Source organism: Kryptolebias marmoratus, linkage group LG24 (assembly GCF_001649575.2).
Source record: "Kryptolebias marmoratus isolate JLee-2015 linkage group LG24, ASM164957v2, whole genome shotgun sequence".
NCBI classification, from domain to species: Eukaryota; Metazoa; Chordata; class Actinopteri; order Cyprinodontiformes; family Rivulidae; genus Kryptolebias; species Kryptolebias marmoratus.
In genome coordinates, this window is record NC_051453.1 from 10,734,327 (window position 1) to 10,761,861 (window position 27,535).

Genomic DNA, 27,535 nt, shown 5'->3' on the forward strand with positions numbered 1-27,535 from the left:
AACTTAAATGAGGAAAAATATGCATTTATTTTGTACCCTTTTGTTCTTGAGTACACAAAACATTTACAAAACATTAAAGTTTTACATTTTCTACCATCAATAAGTTATTCTATGCAAATTGTCAAATAATAAAGTGTATAAAATACATGCATAACCACATGTCAGAAAGCAGGAAAAGTCTCATTTGGCTTTAAAATAACTTTAATTAAAAGGAAAAGTTATCATTGTTTGACACTAATTTCACTTTATTGATCAGTTGTTCTTTAAAAGCTTTTTTTAATCAATTTACAGCAAACTAATGTAACTTTATTTTGTGTAAACCAGACTTTCAAGTCATTCAAATAGCTAATTTAGCAATAATTTATCAATAGTTTAAAAACATTTCAAAATTCCTTCAAATGTAGTTTTAGAGTTTATTATAATGTGTAAAATGCTGTCAATGTATTCTTTGGGAGGGTCAATTCCCAGAATGCTGTTTAGCCTTTTTCCTGTCCATTAATTGTCTCCATTGGCTCCAAAAATAAAAAAAGCCAAAATGCCAGAATCAAGACTTTAAAACCATAGTTTGCAAACAAAGTCAACTCTTTGTGGTGACTTTAAAAGAATAATCTGGTGTGAATATTTTCTCAAAAGAAAATTTTAGTGTGAAATTAACATTTTTATCCTTTATTCAGTGTCAATGGTTAGAAAAAGGGCAAAAGTTTGCCGGATGTATGGCATTAAAAGCGATAGAGCAGTCCTGATTTATCTTTCAATACCAAATAGGTCAAATATTTAGTGTCACATTCCTTAAATTGCAACAGAAGCTGTGGTATTTTTAAATCAACACCATGTCACATGGACAGACTGAAAGGTTGTCAGGTATATTTGACACGAGCGGTGGTTCATGCCAGATAAACAAGATAAGACAGTTTTTGCTTCATAGCCACGCGGTTCAGCCTGTCTGATGTCTGGATCGTATAATGAAAACCTGCATTTAAATTTCCACAGAGTTGAAAAAAAAAAACCCCCACAGAGAGGCCCCGATTGTTCCCTTTGCACTTCATTCCATCTCTACCTAATCTCCCATCACTCGTTTCCTCTCCTCCTCCCTCCTTCCTTCAGCGTTTCCAAGATCATCAAGTTCTGCCCGTTCACTGGAACAAATCCCCGGCGTCGAATCAACTATTTCACCTCAGGCACTGAACTTAGCCACTGTGAACAACACATAGCAGGGATCAATGCTCACCAATTAGCTAAGCTCTGTGCCTTTAGCAAGTGGGCGGCTGGCTTTCTGGGGAAGCAGAGATTTATGGAGACCTTTACGTGAGTGCTCAGTGGTAAAATCAGTGGGGTTTTTTAGAGTCTGCAGTTCTTGTGGCGACTGTGCGAAGGATCCAAGCCCTCGTCTTGTATATCTGAATAATTTCCCCTAAAACTAAAATCCAGAAGCTGAAACCTAAACTCTGCTGTGCATTTACATCCACTTCTTGGTGTGTTAGAGCGGGGGGAAAAAAAGAGAAAGAGGATGGTTTAAATTTCAAACAGCTGCACACACACTGAAGCCTCATTTTAAAAGGGAGAAAACCTTCTTTGAAACTTTAAATTTAATTACACAGATGGATCTTGTCAAGTCAGCTAAGATAGTGAATTCGTATTTCTACACTGATGTTATATCATTTCAGTTTTTATTGTTTCGCCTCCATAGCAACAGCCAGAGTTAGAAATTATGTGAAAATATGTGCATCCAAATACGCGTCCATTGCAGTGGAAGTGTGAGGACAGGACGGGGTACTTGCTGGGCTGTGAAGGAGTGGAAATCCCTGGCAATGTGATTTTTGTTTCTCTTTGTGCATCAAATCACGGTGCCAGGAACCCTCCCCACCACAGCCAGACAAGAGGCTGGATCTGCCCCTCTCTGCCCTTTTTGGGTTTGTTTTTTTACTGCTACATCCTTTTTGGTCTCCAGATGCTCTTCTTCCTCAGCAGCTGCGGAGCACCTGTGACCTGAAACAAAGAGCAAAAACGAGATTTTGAAAACGTTATTTGTCTCATAATCTCTGGCTTCATGTTAGAACTGGACCTGATGATAATCTATGATGCACTTCGGGCCGCTCCTGCAGGCCTGGAATGAAAGATGATGCTACTTCATAACAACAACAAAAAAAAATTACATTTGAGAGACATGAGGAATGACTCTGCAGACTTTTTGTTGCACTCCTCAGCAGGAAGCAGCAGATGTGGAGTCGAAACACGCAGAGCCGGCTTACGTGGTCAGTTAGTTTAAAGCAGGTCGAGGGCAAAAAGAAAACACGTCTTGTTTAAAACGACAACTCTCTGCCTCTGCTGGACGTTTGCTAGAACACGTCAGCCAAGGAGAACAGGCGCCAAAAGGAGATCTGTGTTCTTTTTAGGAAATATTAAGCCGTCTACAAGAACTGGACTTGGTTCTGTTTAGTCTCAGATTAATTGGGGGTATTTCAGCTCAAAAAAAAGTTTGTTGTTTTTAATGTTGATGCTTTGACATTACTGACTGGGCTCACAGAGAGACATGGAGAGAAAAAAAAAATCTTTTTACAACTTCCTTCTTGCAAAATTACAATGCCAGTGTGTGTTATTATCTGTTGTTGTTGTTTGTGCTGTTTTGCAGGGAAATGCCTGGCCCACCCTGATGGGGAAGGAATAATGACAGGATTGTTTAACGATGCGGAGGAGGAGGTTAGAGCAGAGCCTCGACTGGCTTTCCTTGATCACTTTTTCGTGCATGGTCTGGATCTGCTCTCGCATGAAGCACTGCAGTGTCATCAGAAGATGCGAGCCAAAATGAGTCTTTTATTGTGAGGGTTAAGCTTGAATCCGGGCGTTTGTCTTTCAGTGCATCCTGATTGAAATACGTCACTTCCCCTGTGTCCGTCCTTTGAATTACAGGCAAAGCCAGGATTCAGTCAGACTGGCAAAAAGTCTCAAAATACTAGCAAAACAGTAGCTAAAAGCTAAAAGTACCAAAAGGTTGTTTAAATGCAGCAAAACAGTAACTATAGGCTAAAAGTAGCAAAGGGATAGCCAAATAGCAAAATGTTAGCTAAAAGGTTAAAACAACAAAAGGCTAAAAGTAGCAGAATGCTAGCTAATAGTAGCAAAAGGATAGCTAAAAGCTACTAACATAAAAAGACAAAAATAGAGCAAGTCTGTTGAAGCAGATTTCTAATGTTGTTCAAGAAAATGGAGTGATATTTAACGTATTTCTATGAGAAATATATTTGTAGAAAAAGTTAAACATTTTGAAAAGTATAAAAGATACAAAAAATCAAAAGTCCGTCTCTTGAATGAGCTGAATGTTTTGATATGCAACTGGATAAACTAGCACAAAGTATGAAAATGTTGTATGGAAAACCTAAAAACCAGAAAACAGGAGCATGAAAGCTGATTTATTCACACAATTACACATTTTCATATAAAAAAAAAAAAATCACAACCAACAGTTGGATCATTGTGTAAAATGTAAACGAAAACTGAATGCAACAATAAAATCACTTACTTTCACTTTGAAAAAAATTAAAAATAAATTAAAAAAAATCACAATCATAAGGTAAAAACAGTACAGCTTAGGATCAAATTCCCCCTAAAATATAGAAATATTAAAAATTTAAAAAACCTTCAAATGAAAGGAGGGAATAGTGCTGCACGCACAGAGCTGCAGCACATGTTGTACAACTTTCCTAAGGCGTGCAGAATTCCTCCAGACAGTAAAATATGTCTGTCCTGTCAAGCAGAGTTAACAGTCAGCCACTCCCTGCACAGGAATCATGAATAAATATGTTTGTTTCGACTGCGAGATCTGGAACGTGAAGCCGTGCACCAGTGAACAGTAAAGCAGAAAGAGACAGATTGACTGCGCGTGCTTTGTTCATCTGCATGCATGAGCGGGAGCGTGTTGTTATGGGAAAGAAACGCAGAAAACACTGAGGCTGTGTGAGTGAATGAAGGGAGCGGCCGTGTCCTCAAACACTTTGGTGACTCAGTGTTTGTTTGCGGGGTGTGAAACTCTATCTGGAGCATGAACGACGGGTGACACTCCTGCAAGGTTGGGATGAATGGATGAATGGATGAATGCTGGAAACATGTAGCGTTTCTTTGTGAAGCAGGGATGATTACAGGGTGGCACGTGGAGAACGGATGTGGTCAGAAAGGGATGTGGTGTGAAGGTTTCTTTTTTAAAAAGGTGCAAAAATAAAGTTTAAAAAATTGATCGTTTAGGTCCTTTATTTTAGCATAATCTTGGATTTCTGACACATTAAAGGAGTAGTTTAGATCTTCTGAAGTGGGGTTATGAGCAAATAATATCTTACCTGTTTTAGATAACAATTTGAACAACTTTATTTTGCAGAAATAGATCTTAACTTTCAGAATTACCTAGTTTTTTGCAGCAGAAATGTGATGATATTCCTGCCAAAGCTGCCCCAGGCTGCTTCAGAAGTGCTACAGCTAGCTGCTGCTACTTTTTACATTTGCAAATAACCATCAAAGTCTGCCTTAATAACCATATTATGCGAAACTGACTGTGACATAAAGGTTTATACCATAGTGTTTGGATAAACTGAAGTGAAATCGTGGAGATTAAAGTTATTTTTTAAGATGATAGCAAGCCACCTTGATCTTGGCTCCACTCAGACTAGCCTTTTGCTCATTAATCTGGTCAAAAATAAACAAACTGGGGTTGTTCAAAGAGCTTACAGCAACAGGTAAGATTTTAATTGTTTATGATCTTTATACAGCACCGCACTTCAAAAGATCTGAACTATCATTTTTAGGAGACTAAAGTTTAAAAAGTGGGTATGTCATTTCTATTTTAGTATAGTCTTGGGTCGTTCTAAGCAGATTTATTAAGACTAATATCTTTGCCATCGATGCACAAAATTTGACACAATTTCCAAACGTCTCCTGGATTCAGCTCTTGCAGTTGCTCGTAAAAGCCAGATATAATTTCTCCTGTTTGTGTGAGTCCAGATAAACAGGATTTACAGCCCCAATGAAAGTTATTTTTTTTAATGGCATGACGGTTGAAGCTGTGAACAAATCGCCACATTTAGAAAGCGCAACGTTCGCACTCAGAGCCGAACAAACTGACCTCATTCATGCAAGTCTGCTTGTTGGGCAAAAGACCGAAGGCGAGCCAGAGAGTCAACAACGCTGAGCTCAGGTGGCTGTTACATTTACTAGAATCCAAACATCCGCAAATGTTGGACTTTTCATGTTCCTCTGGTTTTATTTTCTTCATAGGAGGAGAAAAGCCACCGACCATTTGCTGCAAAGTGCTTTTTTGTCTCTCTTTCTCTCTCGTGGAGCTCAGTTCTGAGCGGTCGGCAGTGTTTACACGGGTGATGTTGGGCTGTAGGTGGTGGTGAACATCTAAATCTAGCTGTCCAGCGCTGATGTCAACCTGCATTTCTCACATTGGTGCCACAGTGATTTGTCACCCTGCTTAAACAAAACACAAGCAAAGTGTTTAGAGGGAGGGGAAAAAAAAAAGATGGAGGCGATTATTAGAACGCGTGAGGAAGAGATAAGACTTTATATTTAGGGTAACCACATGAGAAAAGTCCTGTTATGGATTTAATGAATAATGTCACACTTTCACTAACGGTCTTCGGATTTACAAAGCCGTTTTTGTAATCAGCAACAAAGAAAACTATTCAAATGTTGGCACTTTAAGTTCCCTTAAGTGCTGGCTTGGTGGCTGAATACAAGCTCAGTACCGTGATAAAGGCTTTTATATGAAACAAAATGCGTTTGTTAGTGATGCAGGGCACAAGGTTAGTAATGTTTGGAACGACAGCACATTTTTATGTCATTTGTAAAGTAGGGAGGAGTAATTCATTACTAAAATGGACACTTCTACTGTGTGATAGAGGATCTATTTCAAACCAAAACAGCCCTAACCCTAAAATGTCCAAATTTATCACCCAAACAGCAGATGAACATAGGCAACAACAGTAAGCGAAAACTAACTTCAAGTGCAATCTTAAGTAAAGTTTAGGATCAAACTCACATTTCCCAGACATTATTTCCAGCATCTCCTGTATCCTATAGCTAAATTTATGCTTTGGTGTCAAATTTACACAGAACTAAATGTAATTCTCTGCAATTTTAAGAATAAATCATGTGTTTTTTTTATGCATTTACTGGGAGACTGTGTAATTAGACATTGACTGCCCCTCCTCCGCCTGCATCTGTTAGTTATTTTACTTAAAAGTAAAGCCAAGTTCACTGAGTGACTGATGGGGTGCGACAAGTTGACCTTTTTTTTTTGTTTCTTCATGTGTGAATGAGTAAAGCGTCGTGTCATTTGGTAAAAATTACCTCATGTCAGTTGTGCGACTTCAGCAAAAAGAGCGGATTAACGACTTATTTTAAATAAAATCTGACTTTACCATCAAAAAATGATTTTATAAGCAAAGTCTGGACTCTTAAGCAATATGGATGGAAAAATCAGTTAAGGGTTTAGAGAACTTCAAGCGTTATGTAAGGCTGTTATGTTTTTCCACTTTATTTCTTCTACCAGACACGTTTCTGTCTTTCACAGCGTTCAGGGCAGCAGCGACACATTTCCAGGCTTTGCTTCGTTTGTCAAACCAGACCTACACAAGGTTTGCGCTTCAGGAGTCCACATCACCATGATTTTGTCCTTCAAAAAGTTTCTCTTTTTTTTCTTCCCTCCACAGCCATTCCTACCCTCAAACAACAAACCTGCATGGTTTAATAAAGCAATTTCTGTAAAATCCTGACATGCAGATTCACTTCCATCCCTGACTGGAACGTATAAAAGCTTGGAAACAAGGAAAAACCCTGAGGGATTTGTAAAATTACATCATTTTTAATGAGCACAAACACAAGCGACATCGTGAATGCCTTCTAGGAAAAGCTTCATTATTCTTGTGTTTTAATTATTACACTGTGCCCTTCTCAAAAAAAAAAAAAAAAATTTCAGGCTCAGTCCAGATTACAGCTCAGTTTAAACACTTTGTAAAAGCATTTCACACATGAGGAACACAAGTGACTAAACAGAAGAACCTTATCTGTACCAGTCGCACCTCTGTAGGTAACTAAAGAACCCACGAGCATTAAAAAGTCATTAGCCGTGTTGGCCGGGTCTGGGGTTCATTATTTAGCTCATTAGATCACTCAATCTCGATAAACCAGCCCTCCCATGTGACTGATGATGAGAGCGGGCATAACGCAGGCACTTTTTCACATGTCCCATTAACAATAATCCACTTTACATAGTTAATGCAATTCAGCGGAGATGTAATTTTATGCAAAATCAATCACTGCCAACCTTTTCTTGGAAAGGAAACAAAATAAGACGTATGCGTTGAAGCGGGTTTGAGCGTTTTGTGCCAAAACGTTCCTGATGTTAAATCACACGGGCGTTATCTTTAAGGAGGCAATGGCTTATAGGAACAAAATTAAAAAAGTTATTTGGCCTCTCTGCTTTGACGGGAGCATGATCGATTGTAATGCATGAGGGGAAATGGGCTGAGCTGCATTAAAGCCTGGCATGGGCTATCTCTGAATCTGATAGTAGCTTTTGCAGCTATTAGCTAATAGCTGTGGCTACGCTGATAACATTTGGACCAGAAGGGTAGGGGTGTTATCAAGAACCCAAGAGGAGCTGAAGGAGAGAAAGTAATGCGCTGAATGTGAGGCAGAAGTTGCGATGCATGTATGAGAGCATGATCAGGTGACGTAGTCATGAGGGAAATAAACCCAGACACAACAACATGGGAAAACTAGGTTCATACGAGTGCAGAGTGCTGCTTTTAGCAGAGCCAAAGCTAATACAGTCCGTCCTGCTGCACTTAACTCTGCTTACCACTTTCCAAATTTTCAACGCACCCTAAACACAGCCCTCCTTCTATTTTTTGACATGGCCTTTTAAGGGTTAAAACCTGCTGGGAGGAACTCCTTAGGTGTCCTGATCTGATCTGAAGAAGCCGTAAAGTTTGGGAAATATTTATATGTGGCAGTGGCAGCTGATACGCCGTTCCAATTATATCAGATTAAAGAGGAGAGAGGAGGCGGTTTGGGAGGAACTATTGAGATGCTTCTGTCAGCATGGCGTGTGAGCGGATCCAAGAGGAGTTGGCGTGCTCGGCTTGTGACCTCTGCAACCAGCAGGCTCCCTCCCACTTCAAGCATGCAATCTCTCCACAAACTGGGGCCTGTTTTTCCACCACACATGGCTTCAATTCGAGGCTACCGCTGCTGTTGCTGTGTCTGCAGCGGCCAGGCGTAGCACAACAAACCTGATTAACAACTGGCAAACCCATCAAGCTAGCGGTGTCGCTCAGCGGTGGAAGTCTCTGTGCCGTCCACATTCATTTTTTGTGATATTATTGTTTATGTGTGTGTGCTTTCGCTTGTGTTTTTGCATTTGTGTGTGTGAGCAGGCTTTTCATTTCTTAAGTCTCGCTCCAGAGCCAACAAGGCAAGCTGTTTACTACTTCGTTGGTCATAAAAAGAAAATATGCACCAGTCGAGGCCTATCAAAGGCTCCTTCATTTGGTTGCTGGCTATGAAGGCTTTGGATGTGTGTTTTAAATACTTCAGCTCAGAATAAAAAAAATACTCTGTGGTAGACACATGGCTGGACTTAAAGGAATGGTTCAGATCTTTTGAAGTGAGGTTCTAGTGAAATGTTTTAGACAGTTAATATCCTACCTGTTGTAGATAGCTTTCTGAAGGACTTTAAGTTGGAGAAACAGTTTAATTCAGACAAGCTAACAATTAGTCCGAGTGGAGTTAAACCCAAAGTGGATTGCTGCCAACGTAGCACCACCATTCATTTTACACAGCTTTTCTGGCAGACATGATGCTCCCGATGGACGTGCATCAAATTGCCTGGAAGTGCTACAGCTAGCTGCTGCTGCCTCTGCTAGCAAATAACCATAAAGTTCTATAAAAATAACTGGGTGACATCAAACTGAGAGCGATGAAATAGTGTTTGCATGAACGGCAGTGACATCTTTGAGTTGTTTTAAGAAAATGGCAAACCTTGTTGGTCTTGGCCACACTGGGACTAGCCATTAGCTCATCAGTCTGGTCAGAATTAAACTCTTTTTTTACAAACTGAGGTCATTCAAAGAGTTACGTACAGTAGATAAGATATTAATTGCTCATAACATTTCCACAAAAACCCACTATATCTATCTATCTATCTATCTATGTCAACACAATTAACAACCGTTCCTAATAGTAAACATCTGTTCATTGTTCTGAAGACAACGCCCATATCTGCATCTGCTCTAGTGAATAGTTTCTTCTACTGTGAGGTAAGGTTTGTTTTTAATGAATTTCAAAGCAAAAGACCAGAAAACATAAATACATGGTTAGAAGACTGAATTACATTGATCATCATCCTAAGTTTTGCTCATATTGAGCTCCGTTTTTGCCGACGAGCATTTAGTTGATGAGCTGTGGCAACTTTGCGATTTCTTTCTCCAGCTTTTTGTTGATTTCTTGGCTAAATGGCTGCTTATGACTTTAATCAGGAGGGTTAATGTTAATATGTGACTTGCGTAAGAACAATAATACAAACATTTTCTGGGAGAAAGGGCTGTGCTCTGTAAACTGTACATGATCTACAGCTTCTCCAAGTGCATTAGCTTCCTAACAAGTCTCCTCTGGGAACAACTCACTCATTTAGCAGACACAGATAAAGCCTTGGAACAGGCTCAACTATTCGAACAATTTGTCCAAAAAATGTTCAGTGCGTTTGACTTTAGGGTCAGTTTATCAAATCCAACTCCTTTTGCAAACAGTGGGGAGATTATGTGAGATTACTGAGCAGCAGCGGCAAGAAGCTGTGCAGGTGTGTGCGTGCAATGTCTTTTTTTTTTTCAGTTCTCAGAGATTACAGTTCTCAGAAACCTCCCCTGAGTTGGCTTCGTCTTCACGATTACACGATGAGACACCAAAATGTGACTTAAAAAAACATCATCTACTCGTCTCATAAGCAGATGCACTGTCTTCCTGAGTGTCTTCATCTAGAGATCAAAGCTGAACCGTGACATGCAAACACCAGGCTTTGATCAGATTGGCTGTCATGTGTTTGTTACAAGTCAGCTGCCGAAGGGGAAAGACAAAAACAAATAGAGGCACAACAGAGCTAAACTAATAAAACTTGTAAAAGGAACGCTGAACCCAACAGTAGAAAAGAAGAAAAAGAAGTGTGTGGGAGACAGAGAGTTTTCCACTCACCGTGCTCACAGGTCCTGGTTAAACCTGAGTCACATCAGAGGGTTCAGATGAGGATATTCACAAAGTGGGAGAGGTGTTTGGGAAGGATCCCGGTGACCGCTTTACTGGCTGACTAACTAATCATCTGATTGGCTGACTGAAATTCTGACTGAGTCATTTCAGCTCCAAAAGTCACTCGGCAGTGCAATCCTCTGAGCCAGGGTGTCTTTTTCTGGAGGCTGTCATGTCCCGCTCTGTCCAGAGCCGGTTCCCTGAGCCCCACAGCCCAGCAAGAAGCTGAGACAGGAGGAGGAGGAGGAGGAAATACAGAAGGAGGAAGAGAGAGAAGTGTTTCCTGGTTCTTACCGTCTGCTTGCTGACTGCAGGATCTCCTCCTTCGTGCCACTCCTCCTCCTCCTCCTCTTCGTCCCTCTCTGCAGGAGGCACAGCACTCAGCTCTGTGTTGATCGCCGCCGCCCAGGACTCCCCCTCCGCCTCCTGCTGCTCCCCAAAGGCGCTCNGATAAATCACTCTGAGGACACAGCAGCCACTCACAGTTACAGTAAAGACACAGAGACTTTCTCCTATTGTCCCACGAGATTCATATGAGAGTCTGAAGGCAGAGCTGCCAGTCCTCCTCACCCCCCCCGTCCCTCCGTCCCTGCCTCCCTCCCCGCCTCTCCTCTTACATTCCCCTCTCCTTGGTTCTTTTTACAGCCTCCGCTGAGACACTCTTATTGTGTGGCAATTGCATTAGCCTTTAGCGAGCAAGGAATGGCTCTTAGTGTCTAATGCAATGTTGTGTCTCTCTGTCTTTAGCTTTCTCCTTAGCTGTCTTTCCTCTGTCTCCCTCCTTGTCTCCGTCTCACCTAAGTGTCTATCAGTTTGACATGTACACGTATGCATACACACCTCTCCTTCCCTGCTTGCAGTTTTTCATCTTCCTCTGTGAAATTCCTCCTTAAAGGGACACCGTCTCTCTGTTGTTTCTTTTGTGCTTTCAGGGAATCAAAGGGCAGGATTAAATTTCTGGAGGCTGAGAGGCATCGATTGTGCTTCTCTGTTTGTCTTATGGTCGTCTCAGATGTTTACCTGCCGTTGCAGAACTGAATGGTGTAAGGCGCCGATGCAGAAAAAGTCAAATAATGAAGAGAACAACTTTTAACTTGTATGTAAGCTGTAGCTTTACAAACTAAGAAGCATATGCGCTTTTAAAACAGTAATCCTGTTTTTACTCTGCACAAAATACCTGCTTAAGTCTCGAGCCACAATTCATTATCACCTACCGCCATGAAAGGTGGTTGAAAGGTGGCTGTCAGCAAAATATCACATGAACTAGAGGACTTTGGATGAAACCGATTAACTTTTGAAGTCAACCTCATTCCAGATGGCAGCAAATTAAACTTAGCAAACACAAAAATGGCTACAACTCGGTTAGTTTTACAGATACGGAGCTAAAAAGCAGCATGGAAGCAGCTGAGAATCATCCCCATCACATACTCTGAGCACCAACAGAGAAACTTTGCCATGCGAGGGGGTGGGTGACATGCATTTGATCAAAAAATACAAGCTTTATTCTTAAAGACCATCAGGTCCTGTTCCTGCTGATTTCTGACACTTCTTTTGACCTCTTTCCTCATTTTTAAAACCCACTTTAAATGATTACAAGAGAGCCTGGCTCCTTTAAAGCAAAACATACAGAAATTACAGGGTTTTGACTTTTACACAGTACTGTATATTTTATAATAAAGAACGGTACAAATAAATATAAAGACACTGGGTTTAAAGCAAAGCCAGTGAACACCAAATAATAAAATCCCAGCAGATCCCGGATCAAAACAAAACATAGTTTAGAAAATATATCAAATATATGTTTCATTAGCATTTAAAAACACAGACATAAACCAGTTTGACACTTGGTCTTCAGGCCCGATTCTGTACACTGACTGAAGACTCAATCATCTATTAGGTTGTTCAGTCGGGACTCACAGTTTTGATCCAAATGAAAGTAAATCCAGAACATCTTTTCTGTCCAGTTTGGACTCAGCTACACTTGGAAAAAATTAATAAAATAGGCAGGTTTTATGCAAGTTTTTGCAATTTTTAAACACAGTAGTGACAGAGCTATTAGGCTCTTTGGCAGTAATTATAACAGGAAGATGAAAAAGAAGAAGAAAAGTTGGAGAAAGTCTTAAGGAAATGTTCATACACATACTTAAAATTTCCTAATTATACAAGATTTCATTGGTGCTGCAACAACTATTCTCAAAAATATCTAAAAGGTGAAAAATCAGTGCAATTTTAGAACTTAATAAATAAAAATTGAAAAAGAAAAAAAAAATCCAAAACTGCTGTGTACACATTAAAAAAATGATGAAAAATAGAAAAGAAGAGGCGCTAATGGTCTGCATTTTGAGAGGATGAACTAACTCATTAAAACGACTTTTCCACATCTGTCTGTGCCCTCCAATAGAATAAAAAAGTAAAAAAAAAAAACTATTACATTCATTACTCAGGCAGTTCTCCAAGTAAACACGATCAAGTGTTTGTGTCTGAACTGATTAAACCACAAATATCTAAACCATGTCCTCCCAACATCCAAACCCTTCTTAGTTTGTGAAGCATTTTTAATTCAAGGGTTTCTACTGCTCATTCTGAAAATAGTCAATTGAAAGAGAACTTAATGAAAAAATAAATTTGTCAAGAGTTTAGGTCAAACTAAAGTAAAGTGATGGCAGAAAAAAATAATTTAAAGTCTTGCTGCAAGAAGTTACAGCTCATTGTGAGAACTAGAGAATCATCCCCGCTTGGGAAAAAAAAGTTTTTGTGGGACAAAGACACGGCGTGGCACGCCAGCATCCATCATGGCTCACATAGGTGATACCATGTCAGCGCAAAACCAGCCAAGTTCCCAGGCGGAGACGCTCATTATTCAAACCAAGGTGCTGATGTTTGGCTGCATTTCTCAGATTTTCCTTCTAGTCTTATTTGTTTGTTTAAAGTCGTCTGAAGCATTCAGACTTTCCACATGCAGGATGAAGAGAAAATGCAGGGTGTCTGAGTGGGATCATCCTCTCATTTTCAGTCACTTAAAGCAAACATTCACTAAAATACCAAGCAGAGCGGTTTTTTTAGACGTAAGCAAACAGTTTCACTTTGTTACACAAGTCGCAGTGTGTACATGTAGTTACATGTTTGAGTGATATGGTCGCAGAAAGACAATACATCTTCAAAGGGAAGCTCACCATTCAGAGTTAGGTCACATGACTTTTTGGAAACGTTTAAGCCATTTTAGGGAAATCTCAGACAGTGAGCGGAGACGGCGCTTCAAGGTCTGTGCTTAAATCTGCAACATAAGATAATGTCTGCAGACAGAAAGCAACACTGTTGAAAAAAGAAATCAGTAAAGCATTGTGCTTTACTGAATAGAAGACTGAATAGAAATAATCAGCACATAAAATATCAAATAGCACCTAGAGATTTACACAATGTGTTGACACTTATCATCATAAATAAAACTGCACTGTGAGAGGAAACAGATCATTTGAACAATTTGTAGTTTATTAAGCTAAATGGACACACTAGACTAAACTTTTTAGCCATGAAACAGCAGCAGAAACTTATGATCAGGTCGTTTGCTCATTGGAGTCTAGAAACTCTGCTAATAAGTCATTTGAACAAAGTTATAGTCACAACACAAACAGTCTCAACAACCATTAGAGGATTTTATGTCAGTTTATGAAAGCTTTCATTTTATCTAGATTCAGGAATTTGTCTGAATTTGTCCTGAGCTTTGGAGGACCAAAAAAATGGTCAAATGATATCCATGTATGTGTTGTTCATCCTACAGAAACATTTTGGATAGTTAGAGCATGTCTGAGTGCTGTTCAATACAGGATGCTTTCTGCTCCAGTGCAGTTCGTTAACAAAAATAATGCGCCTATAAGAAAAAAATAAAGCAGGTTTCAGGTCGTACTTTAACAACTAAAACAGAAGTGGAGACCAAGTCAGTCGGAACGTTTTTCAGATCATTTAATAAATGTTTGGCTTTCAAAGATTCGTTAACACTTTTACTTTTCAACTGTTTGTTTTAACCTTTTACTCTATTTCTCTGTTATTCTGTGACAGTTTTTCTTTTTGACAGCCAATGTTAGATTTTTGTTTCTACTTGAAGTAAAAAAAAGGCACACCGCAGAAGTAGTTTGCCTATTAGATTAAATACATTTAAATATTTTCCTGCCCCGTCCTGTAGTCCTCTATTTTGGCACTAACCCACGAGTTGCCAGAGCAAAAAGACAGAGGCGAGGCTGATGACAGACTCAGGGAGGAGAGCAACAGGGTGGGCCGAGGACAGTGCCAGCAGGGACGCCACGGAGGCTGCTCTGCCAGGAAAAAGAGCTACGCTTAAGGCAAGTTGGAGGGAAGAGTCATGCATGTTGCCCAGATGAAGCTCATTTCTAAAAAGAGAAACCAACGATTTGCGACCCAAACATTTTACTGGACACACACCAAACTTACTCATAATCAATGCAAATGAGCTCCAGTGGCACTGTGACTCCTGCCCACATCCTGTTTCCAGCCTGAACCATAACTCGCCTCTTCACAAAAGGCAGCTGCAGAGGGAAAACAACACCACAAAAAAAAAAAAAAAAAATTCTGTATCATGTGACAATCAGTCCAGTTAACATCTTTAAAGATTTTGCTCTGGGTTTTATGGTTTTGGGTTTTTTTTTTACTTTGCATTGAAACGTTTCAGATTTTGTTTTTCTCTAAAGCTGATTTCTTTTTCTGTGATCATGTTCTGATTTAGATCCAGTTTTTACGGTTCTGCACCTCCGACAACTCCACAGGCAGGCTTGAAAAATACAGAAAAGTTTGGAATTCGCTTTTAATACTTGCCAGGTTGAAACAAACAGAATAAAAAAAGAAAATATGGTAAAACAATAAATTTTGTTAACCTAAGGTTAAAATGTGCCACATGCAGACCATGTGGCACACACTGTGTGCAACTTGTCAGTCACAAGTCAGTCCAGCTTTAAAGCATTTGCCGCTTTTTCTTGAATTGGAACAGTCTTACAAAATAAACCTCCTGCTATATTAAAGAAGACAAACCCTTTGATAATGATCATACAACCATGAAAACGTGCAGAAGCGTTGTTTCTCACTGTCCATCTTCTATGTACAAGCTGCACAGTGCATTTGCAGAAAATCTTTGTACTTAGATGTCAAAAAATGACCTCGAAAGCTGCAAATTTGAGTTTCGAAATAGGAAGAAAGAAGCCTGACTCCTTTAAGAGCACCTTCTCTGCAGCTGTGCTCTCTATTGTTAGCCAGAAAAAAGTAAGTGAAATAAAAGCCAACACACACAGATAAGTCCTGAGTGAATATCAACACATATGTTCCCCAAATCTCATGGACTTTACGCTGTAAGCCCTTAAAGAAGAGGGATTGTGTGTGATGCAGGCTGCCTGGAGGACCCCTCGGTTGGACTTTTCTCCCAAACTTCTCAGGCATAAGAAACAGACTCTACAGCAAAATGTGTCTAAAGCAATGAATTGCACAGCTTTTATTTGTTTAGGACGCTGGTTTCAGTTTTTCTCCAGTCGTTTTTTTCCCCAAACAGACATTTTGATTTGTCACAGCAGGAGCAGCACAGGTGTGTCTAATATTATTAACAATGCCTCAGACAAAATCCCAGCGTCTCTGTGAGCCGTGACAGCGAGTCTGCAGCAACAAGGCCCCCGGGGCGTCGTGTTATGAATTACACCTGTGCCTCCCCTGCTCCGGATTGAGAAAGGCCTATTGAAGGAGGCAGCACAATGATGTAAATGAACAAGCACAAGGAAACACATACAGATACAACAAAGTGAAGCAAATTAACTGCAGGAGAGAGCCACAAGGATTTCACTCTACCCTTGAGCCCTTACAGTAGATCTTTGTGCGATAACAATATCCAACTGAATATGTTGAAAAGAAGCAGCAGCTGGGAAAACATGAGGCCTCCTGAAAACCAAGAGAAGGATGAAGGGGTGAAGAGGTAAGATGGAGCAGATAAGCAGAGATACAGGAGAGGAGAGAGTTGTTTTGAGATGAGAGGAAAGATGCACACACATGTCGGCTGCGGGGTCCGTCCCGGCAGCCCTGCTGGTGTGAGGGGATCGGGGAGGGGAGAAATCCCCAGGGACTAACTGAACTCTTCGCTCTTCTGCCGCCACATCTGGATGACACACCACTGCCCCGCATCAAAGGACAGCTGCACAGGTGGTGGGAGAGAGCGAGGGGACACACACACGATGCTTATAGAAATAAAACAGGCTCGGACACGTTTACAGGCAGAAACGTGTTCCCTCGGACGCAGTCGAGGTTTTAAAACCCTGCATATAATGTAGGGATTTTTATTCTAAAATCTGCTTTTGATTGAAAGCTTCTGGTTTTGCGAGGTGAGATGGCCCTCCTTGAAAAAAAAAAAAAAAAAACATATCTTCCAAAACAAATATGGGGGAACAGTTTGTCAGCAGTATCCTGAAAATGAAATATTAAAAGCAGCATTGCTCAAAGGAATCCATATCACCTGCCGGTTTTTTATGCCAAAGTTTTAAACAAAGATCTTGTGTGATCTGGTAGCACTTGGAGTATATAAGGGGGGTGATTCTCAACTACTACCACACCAACTTTCAGCTCAATATGCAGAAAACTGACTGAGTTGTAGCCATTTTTGTGTTTTCTAAGGTTGATTAGCTGTGGCAGCCATCTTGAATCAAGTTACTTAAATTGCATTCAAATCTGTCCTCTGGTTTATGAGATATTTTGCTAACAGACAGACAAACACACACAGGCATGAAAGGCAGGCAATAAAAACTGTTTTTAGACTTTTAAAGTCATTAAAATGACTGCAAAGCACTGCATTTAACATTGTGTACCATTTGTTTTTTGCATCAGAAATCTCTTATTTTTTGCCTGTTTGATAAAAAGAAAGTAATAAATCAAACACTAAATCTCACTCTGTCATTCCTCTGATGGTAATAATAGATTTCCTGTAACCTCTGCCTGTTTCTAGCTTTTCGCAGTCTCTCACCTCAACAAGTGGACACTGCAGAGGTAATCCAATCACTGCGCTGCTCTGCAGGAAGCTCCCTGAAGCACATGTTGGACTGAGCCCCCTGTGGGGTACACTCAGAGCCCCCAGGCCTTCCCTGGACTCCCCCCTCAACCTCAGTCTGCCTGCTGGTGATGGATCGCCTGTGAGGAATGATGAATCTGCTCCTGTCAGGCCCCCAGCACATCCTCATCTGGGATTCAGCCTTAAGGAGAGCCGAGCATCACCATCACCCCGCACTGCTCTGCAAATACAACCCGTACATCCTCAGGCAGGACAGTCATGGTCATGGATTTCAAATTTAAATCAAACTGCAGCATGGCTGCATGGCTTTCTTTTAAAAGTAGAGGTCTGGAAGACCATCACTGATAGAGTAAAATTTACATTAAAATGGTATTAGAGGCAGAAAAATGCTGTTGAACCCGCTGAAATTTCTTCATGTTCTATACCAAAATAATTCATTTATGTTTATTCTGAGCCACACCTGTGTTCTGTTAGTCATCACTTCAGTACTTACAGGGTTTTAGCAAAGCTAACAGGTGGTCCAGGTGTGTTAAGAGTCCATGCCATCCTCCTCTTTTCCTCCTGTCCTTTCTACTCTTCCTTGTTCTAGGTCAGGGGTGAGCAATCCTGGTCCTTGAGGGCCACTATCCAGCATGTTTTATTTGTTTCTCTGCACCAACACACCTGATTTGAATCAATGGGTGATTAACAGGCTTCTGTAGAATATGAAGAGATAATTTAACCAATCAGGTGCGTTGGAACAAGGAAACAAGTAAAGCATGCAGGATAGTGGCCCTGAGGAGCAGGATTGCCCACCCCTGTTCTAGGTGGAGCTTGTGAGCAGGCACACCTAAGTGGTCAAACCTGCAACTCATTAATCAAGCACCTGTTAAAAGTCACCCTGATGAAGTCACATTGGTTATCTCAGCCACCCACGCCCTAGTGTTTGAGTTTTTGTTACCTGAGTTGCCATTTACCTGCGTTCTCCTCGTAGACCTCCTTGTTGTGTCCACTTCTTTTAAGCTTCTCTTGTTGAAACCTTTAAAAAGCCTTTTTGTGTCACAAGACATATCTGCTTACCTCAGATCTACAGTAAGCCTCAACCTTCTTCCTCACCTGCCTGCTCACTCTCCACCACCTTCTTCTTCCTCCTCCTCCTCGGGACCTGGACTGGTCAACTCCCTTCCTACTTGCGAAAGAAAAACAAACTGGAAAAACTACATAAACATTCTTCAGTAATTAGCTCCGTCTCTTTTCAGACCAGAGGCAGACGGAAGAGATTGCACATTTCCATGCATGTCACAATAAAACCTCTAACTTTCACCCTGTGTGTGTGATATGTGGTCAACACTTTCAGTCCTATTTAAATGTTTAAACTCTAACAATATGACATCATGTGGAGTGATGCGGTCCCAAAACAAGCCCGGTTTCTAAAAAGTAATAGCCTTTTATGTGAAAAATAATTTATAACCCTAAACACCACCTTCAATTTGCCATGCCAAGATGCTTTATATGTGAACTGTGATGTGAGCACCATGATATAAATGGCATTTATGTTTATAAAAAAAATAAATGAGTTATGGTCTCATATTGGTTTTAACAAATCTACAAGATCACTTTCTCATCTTGAACATGTAGATACTGTATATTTACTGTGGGTTTACAGATAAAACAAGTCACATCTGTTCACAGGATGAATCAGCTCTTTTTTTAAACATTTACACATCTCAGTTTTTACTTTCCTCATGCATTTCATAATTCTTTCTTCATTTCCTGTGTGAAGTAAGGGGACAGATTTGGGTTCTGTCATAACTCAGGGGAATCTGTCCAGAGAGAGCGGAACCAAGACCAAAACACGGAGACGAAGATAACGGTAAGTGAATTTATTTACAAAGTGCAAGCTATGTACAGTGGGCGGTATCCGGAGGTGTCTGAAAGAGAAGGAGAGCTGGGTGAGTCTCGGGTACGAGTCTTGATCCAGGTTATTTGCTAGGTGGTGCCAGTAACGTTTCTTATTTGCTTACAGGTCCAGGAGATGAATTCAGCGCCGAAGAGAGGAGGAGAGGTTCCAGAGTTCCAGGAGTAACAAGCCAGTTCCAGTAGGTGAGTATCGACGTGGTCCCAGGTAAGTAGTCCTTAATTTCCGTAGTCGTGTCATGGCAAAAACCTAGAACGTAGGCAAAACAAAGAACGAAGTTAACACTAAGAGCAAGAATCAGGGTCAGACACTGAGGCGGAGAATCTAACCCAAAAGGTTCGATGCTCCAGCGAAGATCTGATCTCAGCCTGCTGCTTAAGTACTAGATGGTCTCGTCAGTGGAAACTGGAACACCTGTGGAGTAATGATTAGTAGCGCCGCCCAAAAGGCGGAGCCAAACCCAGATCCTCACAGGTTCTTGCTAAGGCCTGGGTGTTATGTGTACTGAGTGAGAAAATGGCTTCCTGGTAGCTTTAAAGCCTGCAGATTTTGAGCTCTTTCGTACCTAAAGGGGCTCTGTGTTGTTCTGAATGTAGGTTCTCACTGCGGTGGTCAGCTGGCTTTATGGGAGTCAGCAGCACAGATGTTTTGTGTTTTGTAAGGGGAGATCCGGTTAAAGGCCTGCGCTGATATCGTGTAAGCAGCTAGATCGATAATCTGTGAGTCAGTACGAGATATCCACCGAGAGGAAAAAAGTGTGAACCGTGTGGTGGGGGCGAAAAAAAGTCTCATATCTCACAAATTTCAGCGTAAACAGACGGAGACGGAAACCACTTTCTCTCTCTCTCTCTCTTTCTCTCCTATTTGTGCTCGGTCCAGATTACTCCCTGAAAATTTGCTAGAATTTCAACCGTGTCCCTCCTCTGACTTCCTCCTTCACACTTTTGCATCTGGCCAACACCAGCCAATATTTAGAATCATAAAAAACAATAAATCCAAGAGTAAAGAAGAGGAAATACAGAATAGTTCAGGAGGCAAATAGTTACAGCAGCTCAGCGATGGGCTGCTGGCAGATATTGGACTTGTCTCTTAACCCTCTACTGGCAGGCAGGATTGAGAACAACAAAACCCACAGCTGTTGGCTCAGCTTCCTGCAGCATCCTTACAGCAACACATCCACTGACAAACCAGATGGAGGAAAAGCTCGGGGATCAGGCCCTCCTGATTGAGGCAAATTAAGCATCTCAAGTTTGGGTTCTGGTTCAAGTTTTGCTGGGGCGATGTGAGGCTTGTGGCGATCATCACACGTTTTATCATATTCAAACACGTTTCAACCTTATATTAAAGTCACTTTTCTGTAAACTTTAAACAGGGAATTAATTAGAAGACATCTCTGATCGAAACCCACCAGAGGAAGACTGATTAATTGGCTGATATTTGCCATCTTTTAAAAAAACTGGCAATCAGCCTTGCCTGTGCATACTTAACCAATTATCAAATAGGAAAATGATGCAGCAGCTGCTGCCACAACCAGCTCACTGTAGCACACTATTTAGTTTTTTTAAGCAAGAAAGCTCCTCTATACTTACTTTTTTCAGTTTTCAAGTTCTTCTAAGTGCTGTTAGATACATGTTTATTTAGGCTAAGCAATTATGTTATATTAGTGTTAAATAAAAAAGTACATATTGGTCAGAAATAAAAGAAAACAAAATTGTTAAAATAACCTTTTAATGTCCCAATATCCACTGATAGTGAATGAAATCTCAGCCTTCAGAGCCTCTCAAAGACAACTCCTCTGGGATTGAATTTGTCTTTGCAAGAGCTGTTCAAAAAACCCCCGAAGACAGCCAAACACACGTCTGTCTCTGTCTTCATCAACCAGCATCTTAAAAGCAGCTGCTCTTACTCGAGTCTTGAAATTGCGTTTGCAGTGATTATTATGGGATGCTAGATTATGTGTTTGTAAAATGTAGTTCTTTCCTGGGGTTCGTGTGAACACATAAGACGATGTTAGGGTTGGATTAAAAAAACAAACTTGTTTTATGTTTTTAGGCTTCTTGCTAGGCTAAGTGAATAAAGAGCTGAAAACAGCTCATCTTATCCAATATGTAAAAAATCATATGATGCCATCCGATATTTGTACTGAGAAAACCCACTGCATTGATTCAGTTGCTGCATTTTCACTTCCCCCTCTGTGTTTTTCAGAAAGTAGTAATCTATTAGTATGAGTGTTTCTGTCTTCTTCTCTGCTTTACTGATCTCACATTTCTGTCTTTACTTGATTTAAGACTAAGTGCCTTAAGCACAGAGGCTGGTGCAGGGTCTTCTCTGTAATGTAGAGACTCTGTAATGTAACACTACTGTAGCATACACATAGAGAAAATGTTAGCTCTGTAAGTAGGCAAACATTTAAATGTTGATGCATGTTGTATCCTGTTCAACCTGGAGACTCGGTGAAATAAATTCCTCAACTAAGCCTCAGTGTCTCCTCTTCCCTAACGCTGCACCTCTGGAAGAGTTGTCATCATGTAGTAGTTAATGTATTTTCAAATGTGCTTTACTCTGAGAAAAATGTCTACAGAACCTCAGTTTTATTTAATCATCTGCAAGAAGGAAGTAGTGTTTTCTGTCAAAAAGATGGGACAAAAAGACTCGTCAAAATGAAAGTTTCCGTTCCTGAGAGAAACAAGCAGGTGCTGTGTTTCAGATCCACGACAGCGACGCTGATACACACCCCGATCTTTGTTTGTTCATCAGCACCATGAATGATCCAAACCTTCCTGGCAATCAGCCGACAATCAGGCCAATCAGGCCGGCGAAAAGAGCAAAATAAACAGCCGTAGTGTGAGCGATGGTCGGACATAGCTCCCACTGGCCTGATGTGACCTCAGGATGAGGTGGCCTTGTGACTAATTGGTGTTTAAGCTCAATCACTGTCGGCACACTTCCCTCTCCTGTGGGCCTCCTAAATGGCTCTATTTTCTCTGCCAAGCCCCCCCAATTGATGGTCCCCCCTCACACCCTGACACCCCCCTTCAGTCGGATTGTCTGGGCCCGAGGGAGGCAGCGTGGGAGTTTAATTGCCTTGTATTTCCATGAAGCCAAGTTCATTACATTAACAAGTCCGACCCACGCTGCATACTTCTAACCTGCTGCAATTTGTTTTTGTACTTGTTAGGCTGCCAGAGAGGCAGCTTCCCGCTCAGCTGGCTGAGGGAGAAGGTCACGGCGAGCTCGGCGCGCACAGGCGTCCATTGTGATGCACCAGCTCAGACGAGGGAAGTATGACAAGGATTTACAGCCGTGGAGAGCCTAGGAGAGACCAGGGTCTCTCTGGTTGGCATGAAAAATCATGAGGCCTCGCTGGAACAGGGAGGGGGAAGGTTCAAGGCAGCGCTCACTGAGTGTAAATGGCACATTTTGGAGGGATGAGGGAAACTTTGGGAATAAATTTTAACTGATGTAACTAAACACGAGACATAAAAATACTCTATCTTTAAGCAAAATTTACCAAACATGTTAGCAAAATTTAGAAAAACTTAAAAATTTCATAAGTTAATCAGCTCTGGATTATCAAAATGTTTGTTTTATTTGTCTCTTCATCTGGTATTTTGACATTAAATTGTGTCTCTCTTGTCCAAATGGGCACAAAATATTTCTGTCAGGTTTAAAAAAATACAACTACTTTCAAAAAAAGAAAAAGAAATTATAAAAACTTGAACAGGGCTGAAATTAGCAACACAATAAGAAAACCTTTCATCACGTTTCCCATCATGATGTTTAGGTTTCAGCACATAAGCTGATTGCTACAAACAGTTGATGCAAACACTTGTCTCTTCTGTATGTTTTCATTCATGGATTTCTCTCATTCACACCCGCTGAATGTAAAGCTCACGGAGAACTGAAACTCTCTGCGGACTCTGTCTGACTGCAGATTACCGAAGTCATGACACATGCACCTCTTTCCCAACGCCAGAGTTTCCACTTTACCACAAATGCTAAACTGACATGCATGTGTTGCATTTTTTAAAAGCACATAAGTTTAAAAAAAAAACCTGCTTCCAAGAATTCTTGATTACAGAAGTGTAATTCGCCTTCCAGTAGTAATTCAGAGACAATGTGTACCTGCCCCTTGTGCAATGATCGTTGCTGTAAGAAGACTATGGCAAATGCCTGCAGAAATATCTCAGGTTTCATTTCAAAAAGTGAGATAAACAAAGACAGAGAGCTTAAAAGGTGAGGAGGGACAATGAGATGTATCGTACAACTCAAAGGAAAACCTAAAGCAAGACAATAAGGAGGGAGATGGGCTGAATCCAGTGGTCTGAGTGAGTGAGCGTCTCTGAAAGTGGATATGAAGGCGGATGAGCCACGCCAGCCTCCTCTGACTGCATTAACAAAATCTAATGGAACGTCTGGCTCCAAGAGGCCTCGTCATCCATTATCTGACTGTTGCCCCGCGCAACCACAGAGGCTCACGGCCTCTGAGGCTGCAGCTCCGCCGTCACACGTGATGTTCTCACTTTTTCTTACTCTCGCTGCACCCTCCTAATGAAAATGACTGCTAAATCAATTGTCCGATACATGGAAAGAAAAAAAAAAAACAGGGGGATGTTGTCTCCACGAGGCCCAAGGCCACAAATTACTGTGAATTAGCAGGTGAAGAAAAGAAGATGATGGTCGTATGTCATATTGAGACACATGGCTCAGATTTATTATCAGTCACACGGCGCAAACTGGGATATATCACAAGTAATCCTTACATTTGACTGCCTCTGAAAGCCGGATGATAATGTAGTTCCCTTTGTGTTCATTTGTCTGTAATTTTATTACATATCTCGTGAGCCACTGGACAAATTTTAATGAAGCTCTCAAAAAATAATCACTGGTTGAACCTCTACTACTGATTAACTTATGGAGACAACCCAATTAAAGATGGCAGACACAAGAAGTCAACCTTGGTCAAAACAAAAATGGTTATAGCTCTTTCAATTTTACAGATTTTGAGCTAAAATTTGGTGTGGACGTAGCTGAGAGTCATTTTTAACATATATTTCAAGCACTACCAGATCACACAGTGTCTCATAATATCACGTGCAATAATTTACAATGTTTTGTTTAAGAATTGACCAAAAAGGCCAAAACTCCATCATCTCTTAACAGAAAATGATCTTAGTTTAAAGGAAAAATAATGTATTCCTTCAGGTGATTTTAATTTTCTCAGTTGTTTTTCTCTTTTTGTTTTTAGTTAACTTTTGGAATATACCATATGCCTGTTTTTGTTTCTACCTTCTGTAGATATTGATCTAATATTTCTGTTGACGTTTCATTTCTGGATCCTCCTTCACTGAGTAACGATCTCAGTGTGAAGAAATCATCAGGTAATTTCTTTAGGCAGTCCTAAAAAGTCAACTAAATCAATCTATTTGGAAAAAAGGGCTTATTTTTGTACTGGAAATTACTGTATGTGCTTGAGTGTGACTTTGAGTGAATATTGCACAGGGAAAATTGCTTGTTGTTAAAAAAAAGAGGTGATGCAACAAAGTGGTTTATATGTTCCTGTCCCAACCTTTTTTTCTTTTTTTTTTAAACGCTTGCATCAAATTTAAAAGTAGCTTTTATCTTCCGTACCACCAACTTTTCTGATTTTTGATATTTGTTACAAAAACGTTGCTCTTGTTTCTGTTTAATGGATCATTTTTATATGACTTCCAAATCATTCTACTTTTTGCAGCACTTCATTCAGTTTTCTTATTTTTTAATGTAATATAACATTAATCACATATGTATAAATAGAGGCCTAGAGTTTCTTGAAGGAACCCGTTGCCTTATGTCATCCTATTTCAAGAAATGTTATTTTGGTCAAACCTTGAAAACAACATTAATCACTGTATCATCCGATAATGCAAGATAATGCAAGATAATGCAAGATGACTCTCAGCTATAACCACATCCAGTTTTAGCTCAATATCTGTAAAACTGACCGGGTTACAGACATTTTTTTGATGGCTATGGTCGATCAACTGTGGTGGCCATCTTGAGTTGGATTGCCTCCAGAAATTAATCCATGGCAGGAACAAAGAGTATTCAGAACCCTTCGTTCCATCACGGACCTGAACATGTTTATCCATCTAACAGGATCTGGTTGTTTCTCCACTCTCCGTTTTCCCTCAGAGGAACCCTGGTTGGGTGTAAGTACTCAGGTCCATGTGGTGAGCTCTGGCCTCCTCCCAGTGTATCGTTCTCACCTTGAAGCAGCTCGGTGTGGTCAGCGTTTGAGCGGTGGTGTGAGAAAATGACAGCATCATCTGAGCATGGAAACGGACGATGAATCAGGAGGGGTGGTTTGTGGGTAGGTGGATAATCCCTCATTAATCCATGGCTCTTAACCCAACACACTGACTGCACCCTTTGTGTGTCTGCAGGGAGAAAGTGCTTCTCAGTGGTCCGGGGGTCAGAGGCAGGTCTGATTAAGGACATTCCCAGGAACTCTGGAAGGAAATGAGGACACTGAGGAGCTCATGCACAAGCTTTCGCTGTGTGTTTTTGTTGCACCTAGTTTCAAAATGTAAAGACGTCTGTGCCACTGTGTCCGAGGATCATGTGACAAACGGATGTTATGAATTTGAAAAGAATTGGATTCATGTGACTGCTGCCCGCCGTGCCGCTTACGCACCAACCACCCATTTTTCTTTTTTCCACCCCTGAACAAACGCTCCTTTCTGCGTTTGTCTCCAGCAGCTTGTTTTCCTTCAAGCGGAGCAGCGGGGTCGTGTCAGCAGATCTCCAGATGATAATTTCTCAGCAATGTGAAATAATCATAATAAGATTCAACATGGGCCACGCTGAACCGAGCTTTGTTTGCTGCTTGGAGTCCTTTCACCAGCCTGAGCATGGATTACTCATACTACAGGAAATAATCACGCCAAGGTCCATTAAGTGGGATGGCAGGACACCATATCAGCATTAATCTTCCACTTAGCAGAGCAGCCCCTGGAGGGAGAACAAGATGGAGGGGAGATGGGAGGGGAAACCGCTTACAGCTGTGCTACACAAACTTTTTATTTCTACAAGTAAAAATGTTGGTTAAGACAGTCTTTGTGTTCTCTTTTTTTCTGCTCAGACACACATAAAAACACAGAAACCCATATGTTTTATAAAACTTTGATTTATCTTCCTTAAGCTGCATGAAACAAACTTGGACATTTAAGTTTGTGGCTCCGACTCTGAAGACAAAAAAAGTGTTATTTTATACATAAATACTAAAAATGTTTCTGTGATGTGTACAGCTGATAAGATAACACACAGCAGTGTTCAAATTTAAAGTTTGCATTGCTGTGAACATTTATATGATGTAAAAAAAAGACCTGATTTCCAAGTTTCAAAATGACAAAAATCTCTTCATCCAATTTAATTTTACAGATATTAAGATCAATTTTGAAATGGTAGTAGCTGAGAGTCATCCCCACCACACAGTCAGAGCACACAGTATCTTGGTTTAAAAGAAAATGTATTTTTATTGTTCCACAATTTTCTGAAAGTTTTTTTGTTTTTGTTTTTAAGTTATTATGTTTGTGTAGCTTATCACTTGTCTGGGACTAAATCCTAAAAGTAAAATGAAAAATACTCTAAACTTCTTTTTTTGTCGTTGAAGATTTTTTTGCTTCTAATGCGAGAGGCTTTCTCATTTCAAACCAGAATGTGCAGGGCAGAAAAGCTTCAACTGCAAGTTTTCTTTTCTTTAATAAAAAATCTTTTCGTTTATTCAAGTTTATTCATATAGCACATTTCATCCAGCCACCGTGAACTCAGTGTGCTTTTAAATAAATAAATGACAAGCAAGAATCATAAAAACAAATAAAAAATGAAAGTAACATTCCTTGAAAATATACTTATTGCTTTATTGCACCTTCTGGTTTTGGTTAAACGAATAAGCCATTCAAAATAAGATGACGTTTATTTAGTGTTTGTTTTGAAAAAGTCTGTAAGAAGTACAGTGTTGTATCTGAGTAGAAATAAAAGTATGAATCAGAATTTGTGGCTAGGATGTAGAAACTGTTTGTGTAAAAGATCATATCTGCAAGCTTGTCTTTGCAGAGAACCAGTTCACCAGGGTTTGGCAAATCCTCAAAAAGTGTTTTGTTTTTAGATTTTGTCAAACAGTGGTTTGATTTTATACCTCCTGGGTCATTCCCTACTCACTTAACTAATAACAGAAACTAAATGTTTCGCCCTGTGTTGCTTAAACATTTGCATGCCATCGTATGGTTTAGATAGAAATGAATAAACCTGCAGGGTAG

At 40.4% G+C, this 27,535-nt stretch overlaps 3 long non-coding RNA genes across 6 annotated transcripts; 1 reads left to right on the plus strand and 2 right to left on the minus strand.

Annotated features, from left to right (window-relative positions):
* Positions 1-8: 8 nt before the first annotated feature.
* On the minus strand, positions 9-10,732 carry LOC119616783. Its single transcript, XR_005232815.1, has 2 exons — positions 10,240-10,732; positions 9-1,986 (listed from the first exon to the last, which is right to left on the minus strand). It is a non-coding gene; the product is annotated as an uncharacterized LOC119616783 (long non-coding RNA).
* Positions 9,259-27,111, plus strand: LOC119616782. Of its 4 annotated transcripts, none has more exons than XR_005232811.1 (5): positions 9,262-9,311; positions 11,223-11,386; positions 17,276-19,190; positions 19,344-25,587; positions 25,661-27,111. It is a non-coding gene; the product is annotated as an uncharacterized LOC119616782 (long non-coding RNA). The 4 variants fall into 4 exon arrangements; XR_005232812.1 differs by having other exon boundaries at positions 11,223-11,333; XR_005232813.1 differs by lacking the exon at positions 11,223-11,386 and having other exon boundaries at positions 9,259-9,311.
* On the minus strand, positions 15,923-17,952 carry LOC112450222. The gene is made up of 3 exons (XR_003038770.2): positions 17,832-17,952; positions 17,294-17,558; positions 15,923-16,471 (listed from the first exon to the last, which is right to left on the minus strand). It is a non-coding gene; the product is annotated as an uncharacterized LOC112450222 (long non-coding RNA).
* Positions 27,112-27,535: the final 424 nt, after the last annotated feature.